Below are 9,179 nucleotides of genomic sequence, written 5' to 3'. Positions count from 1 at the left end.
CCAGGTGTCTTGGGAAAATTTTGAACCTGGGTTCTCATTCCTAAGGTATTTTTCGATGATGTTGTTATTGTTATTATTATTATTCAGGTCATTGCCTGGAATCGAACTCGTGAGGTTAGTAGCCCGCGCTCTTAACCACTACGCCATATGCCCATAGGCATTTATGGAGTGAATTTTAGGGCTTATATATCTAAAATTCTCCTATCCTTCCTTAATACCGGTTCCCATATGTTGTTCATATCTGCATTCGGTCTGCTTAGGAGGGTGTTGTGTCCTAGCATATGTGCTGCTTCTTTTAGTTTATTTTCCAGTGGTGTTCTCTGTCCATTATTTTAACTTCATCTTACAGGAAGAGGCGGTCTCCATTTTTCCATGCATGATCAGCTATACCCGATTTATCAATATCTCCTCGTGTCATTGCTTTGCGATGTTCCTCTACCCTTATTCTGAGGAGGCGACATGTTTCACCTTTATATAACCTACCACAGTTGCATGGGACGGAGTACATGAAGTTCTTAATCATATTCTTTTCTATTGGTAGTTTTACTCGAAGGAGATATTTGTGAAGTGTTGTATTACTTTTGAAAACTGTCTTGATGTCATATGGGCCGCATATCTTTTTGGAGAGGCGTTTCATATAGGGTAGACACACTGTGGACAGTTTATCGGTTTCATCCTCTCTTTTCTTCATAATCGGAGTGGAAAGTATCATTTTGGGGTAGTTGTTGCTTAATAGATTGTTACTGAGCTTGATCATTTCTTCGTGGTGGGTATCACGATCGCTACTTATATTCATTGCTCGATGTTTTAGGCACTGAGCAATCCCTCTCTTTACACTGTATGGATGGCGGGAATTGAAGTTGTGGTATCGTCCAGTGAAGGTCGGTTTGCGGTATACGGATGTCCTGGATCCATACTTGGTGCGTGTTATTAATACGTCCAGGAATGCTAGCTGATTGTCTTTTTCTTTTTCCATTGTGAACTAATGTTCGTCAATTGTAAAATAATGTAAATAATGTTTCTACTATTTGTTCTAAATTATAACATATATATATTTACACATCTCTCTCTCTCTCTCTCTCTCTCTCTCTCTCTCTCTCTCTGTCTATCTATCTATCTATCTATCTATCTATCTATCTATCTATCTATCTATCTATCTATCTCTATCTATCTATCTATTTATCACTGCCTGTCTGTCGTACATTCGTCCTACCAAGTAACGCTTCAGTTCTTTTAGCCTCCCTAAATCCTCATCTGTCACACTCTGTCAATCTTCGCATATCAGCTTGGCTTTAGTTTGATTTTTTGTGGGGACTATGACTTCCATTTTCCTTGTTCTGAATGATTTGGGAATTTAATTAAGCTAAAGTGTATTGGGTGTGTGGTAAGAAATTTGCTTCCCAATCACATGGCTCCAGGTTCAGTCCTAGTGCGTGGCACTCTGGGCAAGACTCTTTGCCTCTTGCCACGGGTCGACCAAAGCCTAGTGACTATGGTAGATGGAAACTGAAAAGGGTAGTCATATATATATATATATATATATATATATATATATATATATATATACTAGTACGTGTTTCAGTCCTTTGGGTGCAGCCAAGCTGGAGCACCACCTTTAAGAGTGTTAGTCGAAGAAATCGACCCCAGGACTTATTCTTTGTAAGCCTAGTACTTATTCTATCGGTCTTCGAAGCACTAAGTTATGGGGACATAAACACACCAGCAAGCTTCTTACCACACTTAGATAAATAAATAGATAGATAATTGTTGGAATATCCAAGGAGCTAAGAGTAGAAAGTTTGTAAGCTTCGACGGTCTTTGGTAGATATAAAAAGCAACGTACAGGAATGTACAGGAACGTAAATTATTGACATCGAATGTCGTAAGCTCCATATCGAAATTTGATACGCAGAAAAAAATTTATCTACAGCTCATACTTAGCGACTAGAGTTGCTATCAATGCGAATAAAAATCCATATTAGGTTAGTGGAGCTGGTAAAATCCAGGCTACATATGTTTCGTAGCGAGAAGATCATTTGATGTCATATTTACTCAATTAGGGATATTCAGCAAGCTACTCATCAGGTCGAAGATAGCCTAATTATATGATCGTTACATTGTCGCATGTGAATCCGAAGTTAAGTCACCGAAGATGTGATTTGAAATGAGTGGTGAAGCCAGTCGAACAGTAAGTTTTACAGATTTTTACAGTTCGAATGATGGATCTAATCTGTAGTCTTCGAATCAGCTTTTTCCTTTCTTCTTTTAAGAAGCCTAATTTTTCAAGATTGGTATTTAGGCTGTATGTTACATATCCCAGGGCCCCAATAATTACAGGTATAAATCTGAACTTGTAATCTGGATAGAGTAACTGCAGATTTCTCAATAGTTCAGCGTAGGTATTCTCTTCTTCACTGATCTCAGCTTTATGTTAACATCCGCTGAGCAGCTGATTTTCACAATTGTACACTGTTACTCATCTCTTTCCTAAATCATTATATCAGGTCTATTGTGTTTACATTTTATTGAAGTTCTCACGGGGATATTCCATCAATGCTTCTTTATATTATAGCTTCCACTATATTGTAGGTTCTTATTTCTTTGTCCTCGGGGTTATCCTCTCGACCGGTCTCGTTATAAAGTGTCCTAGCTACAATATTGTCTCATCGGTAGATAATACCGTGATGTTATTTTTAGACAACTGCTTATGATGTGGGTGATATCTTCGGTGTTAACTCCACAAAGTCTGCATCAGTTGTCACATTTTGGTGCCTGCCCTCCACGTTCACCCTTAATTTCTACTACCTTCGTGAGGGAAATCAGCTCTGGGACTTTCTCTTACATGCTCTCGCTTCACGTGGAGAAGAACCTCTAGGGAGGTCCCAACCCATTTCTTCGTTCTCGATCTTTTAACATCCAGGAGTTTCTCTCCACTGTCCGTAGAAATACAGACGAAAATGCACCATAAATCCAGATTTGATGGGACACTTGGCACCGTAATTCGGACCACCCTTTTCCCTCATGTACGTTGGGAAGAGGCCGATTTCCTCTGTACGACCCGTGAGCACCCAGCTCTGTATCGTTTGCCCCTCGGTCTTAAAAAGGACCTCTACTCTGCCGTACTGCTTTGCTCTTGTAATGTGGTGGATATCCTGCTATATGTCTTTCAAGGCTTTTTCCACCTGTTCTCCAGTTTCGCGTTTTCTTGACTTTGTGTTCGCGCACCCGTAGACCACTGTCCGTTTGGCTGTTGCTTAAAGCACGTCTCTTGGAGGCATCAATTGTGCTCACCTTCAATTCATTTTCATATTTTTTGTGCCTTCTTTTGTTTTTCTATTTTGTTCTCCAGCGAAATATTAGCCAATTCCTTAACTGCCGTGATATTTTCAGAAGTCTCTTTCCCGCCGCTATCTCCATTTTTATCAGTCTCATCGTAGCTGTCCACTGCCAATCATGGTGGGGAAGACGGGGAAGTCCGCGTGCAAATTGCCATACCACCTCCCTTCTTCACTTCCGCTTTTCGTCGCCATCATCAATGTTTACTTTCTTCGAAGCAAATTTTTGAAGAATTTTGAAAACAAAATAGTTTGTATCACCCCCGCAAATGGGGCTTTGGTCAACAAACGTCAGTCCTCTGGAAGGAGAGCTGGCTAGCAAAACGATTTAAACAACAAAATACAGTATAGAACCATTTAAACAAGTGAATTAGTCATAAACTCTAAAAACATACCACTAGCTATGGCGACAATAATGATAATAATAATAATAATAATAATAATGATGATAATAATAATAATAATAATGATAATAATAATAATAATAATAATAATAATAATAATAATAATAATAATAATAATAATAATAATAATAATAATAACAGCCCTGATGCAGTACCAGGCAGTGGCTCTCATGGCTTCTGATCTTAATTGATTGGAAGTGTTATCATGTACATTGTTTTGTCTTGGTATAAAAAGATGGGCTACAGCAAATATTCTGCTTAATACCACAGATTTGCTTGTCAGTTGTTTGACCTTAACCAGTTGAGCATGTCCCTTGGTGGCTGACAATATGTGCATCTCTGATCATGAGCAGAAGTAGTGGGGGAGAATGATAGCCATGTGTTGAGAGGAATTCTTTGGGGTTTGAATAATTCACCTTTGGAAACATGGGGTTTTTGTTCATTATCCTTTAAACAAACCTTATTCAGGGACCTTTTGAGCGGGATGGGCTACTCGACCTGGAGAAAATTCTAACTGGGCTCCACCTGCGAGGTTATGCGCTGTTTATCTTGATATGAGATCACCATGTCGCGCACATATGGTTGTGATGCATGTGCCTGGTGTACCCTTATCAGACGGGTAGTCATGATGGGTATATTGGGCTTCGTATATTTTACCCCAGTGTCACTTTGATGGCATGCACTGCTCTCTCACTCAATAATAATAATAATAATAATAATAATAATAATAATAATAATAATAATAATAATAATAATAATGATGATGATGATAATAATAATAATAATAATAATAATAATAATAATAATAACAATAATGATAATAATAATTTGTGATGCTTAAAAATATTTGAGTAGTTTTCTAGCAGATTGAATCGGGCATGATCTAATGGAGATATATAACTATTGAGCGTGTAGAACAGTTTCGGGTAACAGGCAGATTCGAAGCCCGAATCCTGTGTTAATTGTTCCAGGTAAGTTCGATCTGAGTTCAAACAGAGCGAATGGTGAGTTTGATAAAATAATCAACCAGACAAAAATTGGAGTTTATTTCTTTCTCTCTCTTTCTCGCTTCGTCTTCCTCTTTCTCTGTATCTGCCTGTCTGATTGTCTGCCTGTCCGCCTCTTTCTCTCTCTCTCTCTCTCTTTCCCTCTGTCTCTAGACTTCACATGGAGATGAAATGCCTACGATCAAATATCCCTTCTTTCTTCCAATATATCCGCTGCCACTGCTTCGTAATGGACGAATATAAATTCGCACGCTCATATATATATATATATATATATATATATATATATATATATATATATATATATATATATATATATATATCTTGCAAACAACTCGCACATGCAAGTGCTACCAGTCAATAACTCCGCATACTGGAAGCCAGCAAGTGTATTGGGTCATCAGGAGAGAATGTGTGCCGTTTCGGGGGCCTACCTCTCGACGGCATCAATGCGCACCGCCCCCCCCCCTCACTGATATGAGGCCCCGCTTGCTAGATCAACTGATTATTAAAACAAAGCTCAATACTTCTCTCGCCATCGCTCATCGTCTCTTTTTAACCAAATCCAGTGGCTAGCCTTCTCCACTGTAGTTTGGATATCGGTCATGGTGGTATTTACCTTACGATGAGTTTGGCCTAACGATAACAGCAGTCGTCTCACACTGTGTCCTACAAATCCTCTACATCTAACTTCGATTGGAAGATGCTCCGCTTTCCAGCCTGCGTCTTCACATTTCTCGAGGAGGTTTACATAACATGTGTGTATGCATGTGTGTAAGCATGTATGTGTATATAGGTTACATTTGTTATATCATACCTTGATACTGAGTGGACTGAGGTCCCCTGTTCGCAACACCTGATATTAAATTAAACGGTTTTCTGTAGATGCTGTTATTGCTAAGTATATAAACAGATTGCCTGCTTGTTTCTCTTAGATTCGCCAAATTGATGTAGAAGCTTATGATGAGAATCCAGTAAAATTCAAATATTGATATGCGTACACCCCCCACAGATATATGTGTGTGTGTGTGTGTGTGTATGTTTGTGTGTGTGAGTGTATGTGTGTGTATGTGTGTGTGTTTGTCTGTGCGTATATATAGGCGCAGGAGTGGCTGTGTGGTATGTAGCATGGTTACCAGCCACATGGCTCCGGGTTGAGTCCCACTGCATGGCACCTTGGAGAAAATGTCTTCTACTATTGCTTCGGGCCAACCAAAGCCTTGTGAACGTATTTGGTAGAAGGAAACTAAAAGAAGCCCTTCATATATATATATATATATATATATATATATATATATATATATATATATATATATACATGTGTACGTATGTATGTGTGTGTGTATGTGTGTGTGTGTGTGTGTGTGTGTGTGTGTGTGTGTGTGTGTGTGTGTGTGTATGTTTGTGTATCTGTGTTTGTCCCCTCACCATCGCTTGACAACCGACGCTGGTGTGTTTACGTCCGCTTAACTTGGCGATTCGGCAAAATAGTCCGGTAGAATAAGTACCAGACTTACAAAGAATAACACCTGGGGACGATTTGTTCGACTAAAGGCGGTGGTCCAGCATGGCCGCAGTCAAGTAAATGAAACAAATAAAAGAGTAAAAGACTATCTGCGTCTGCAGATATATTTCATACACACTAAAGGATACACAGACACATATGTATAGATACCCTAATTTTGCTTCTGAACGTTGCTGCTGGGAGTGGGCGATAAATATTCTACTAATTACGATGATGAGCAAGCACCGTCGCTGGAACATCGGACGGCATGCGATGCAGTACATGCTGTGACTCTTCATCTGATTTTATATGCCACAATTTCTACTTGGATGGTTGTCATAATAAGGTAGCCGGTTTCACACCATCATCAGGTTCTAGGGTACCTTTATCAGAGTCTATTTTGTTACAAGTATCTTTACCAGTGTCTTTGTTCGCCGGTTCCTAGATATCTTCCTGTCCAAAATAGTCTCGGTGAACTTTTCTGTCGTTGACAGCAATTGAGGATTCTGTGATCTTTTGCTAAACAACCTGCACATATGATTTGTCATTAGCTCACTACCATCAAATCGACATTAACAGCACAGGTGCATGGTGTGCCACGAGTGAAGTGTCGAAGTGATAACAATGCAAAATGAAATGTTTTTGTACATGGATATAACACCCGATCAGGGAAACGAATCCACGATCTCGCGATGAGTGCAACACACTAATATATAGGCAACATGTCCTCTCTCTCACTCACTCACTCTCTCGCTCACTCACTCACTCACTCACTCACTCACTCACCCAGCCACTCACTCACTCACTCACTCACTCACTCACTCACTCACTCACTCACCCAGCCACTCACTCACTCACTCACTCACTCACTCACTCACTCACTCACTCACTCTTTCACTTAATCTCTCTCACACACACATATGCATATGTGTATATATGTAAATATATCTATGTATACGTATGTATGAACGCATGCACGTATATGTATGTATATATATCAAATGGATGTGTTATAAAACTATTTCGCACATATAATAACAGCCATGCCAACAATCCAACATACCTTCGTCATCAGCTGCCCCACGGATATCACTATAGTTTCGACACCTGGGGAGTACCATTGAATCCGGCGGTGTCAACAGCACTAAAATAAGTGTTGTTTGGGCACAAGCTTATCTTAGATATCACCACATTTATTCAATCTTAATTCTAGGAATGATTAAACACTCACATAATTTATTAAACTACAACGAAGAAATACATTTACCCTATGTACAACAGCATCGGTAAATAAATTCAATAAGTAGACCTATAACTAACTTCTAAATTATACAACTAAATAGTAACCAATCATTTAAGTCCATACAGATAATATTCCCACCAGTCGTCCACAGTTATTAATTTAAAAGTTAAAGCTTTATATTCTATTCTCTCCAAAACAAAACAAACTCGATTGAACTTTACTAATAATATAACTAATTCTGAATGAATCACACTATTTCATGATCCAAAAGTTAATAATTAAAGCACTACATACATATTAGATATTCGTTATCCTTACATGCTTTAATGTTACTCTTATAACAGTAACTTATAAAATCTATATAAATAGAAACTAATAAAGAACACCTGTAATTAACAATTATTATAACAACCTTGTTACGATCAAGGCTAACTATAAAACTGTTTAAAGGGTAATATAAAACACAAAGAATTAACACTTATATGTTATCTGGACCCAGGAGGTTCAGTCAACTAAATGCTCAAAAGTCTGTCTTAACTATTGATGACGTATAAAATGAAAGAAGGAAAATGCACACACTTTACACAGTTTTAATATATTTCCAATATATTTTATATTGTGTTTGTCGACCAGTTTCGCTTCGCTAATAATGACATTGAAATTATTGTAATTTTGTGTTTTCTTCAGAAGATTTTCTACATCAGAACAATTATTTCCTATTTGATGATACCTATTATTGTCAAAAACGTGGAACTGCTATGGGAACGAAAGCAGCCCTTGTTTTAGGGAACCTAATAATGCTTTATTTTGATTTCATATATGAAGTTGTCACTGCCAAAGTATAGATATCCATTTCACCATTCTATAAGAGAGAACTGGAAAAGATACCTGGATGAATGCTTTATCATTTGGAAGGAGAACATTGATAGACTTTTGGAATTCAATGCAATACTAAATGATATAAATCCTAACATTCAATTCACAATGGAATATAGCAGAAAACAGCTCCCTGTCTTGGATATTATGACAAAAATGTCAACAACCAGATTATGACTGACATTTATCATAAACCAACGAACTCGAAGCAATATCTCCGGTTTAGCTCATGCCACCCGAAACACATCAAAAGAAATAGCCTCTTTAATTTAGCAAAAAGGATTTGTACAACAGTGTCTGTTAGAAATACTCGGGACTTTCGTATTCACGAATTCAGAACAACACTAACTGAAAGACGATATCTGCCCTCACTTATAGGCGATGGAATTAAGCGTGATAAGAAAGTAGTCATTAGAAATTTAAGGGCAAGAAAACGTAGCACCACATTTTTATCTAAAAACAACGCTGGATATATCAACTCACAACCCTTGAAGCAATGAGGCATACAACACTGTTGTATAAAATCTGCCTGTGCGCACATAAATTTATCAAATGCAAAAAGCAACACAAATGACTAAAAAGACTCTTAACAAATGTGAAGCTTTACACAACATCCCTGAACCGAACGGGTAAAAACTGCGGACGCCCAAATTGTGGGACATGCCCAACATATTGGAAGACACGGAATTTCTATTCAAACGAGGCGAGAGATGCACAATTGAAATCAACTTCACATGTTCTTCAGAGAATATAATTTATGCAATGACTTAGTTATATTGTGGAAATAATTACATGGGACAGACAAGTATG

At 38.0% G+C, this 9,179-nt stretch overlaps 1 pseudogene; it reads right to left on the bottom strand.

Moving 5' to 3' along the window:
- Positions 1–295: 295 nt before the first annotated feature.
- On the bottom strand, positions 296–976 carry LOC149132374 (uncharacterized; annotated as a pseudogene).
- Between the last annotated feature and the right edge of the window lie 8,203 nt (positions 977–9,179).

The sequence above is a fragment of the Octopus bimaculoides genome, chromosome 16, assembly GCF_046866305.1.
Source record: "Octopus bimaculoides isolate indiv1 chromosome 16, ASM4686630v1, whole genome shotgun sequence".
In the NCBI taxonomy this organism is placed as follows: domain Eukaryota; kingdom Metazoa; phylum Mollusca; class Cephalopoda; order Octopoda; family Octopodidae; genus Octopus; species Octopus bimaculoides.
The sequence above is the reverse complement of the archived record's forward strand: the minus strand, read 5'-3'. Positions and strand labels throughout refer to the sequence as shown.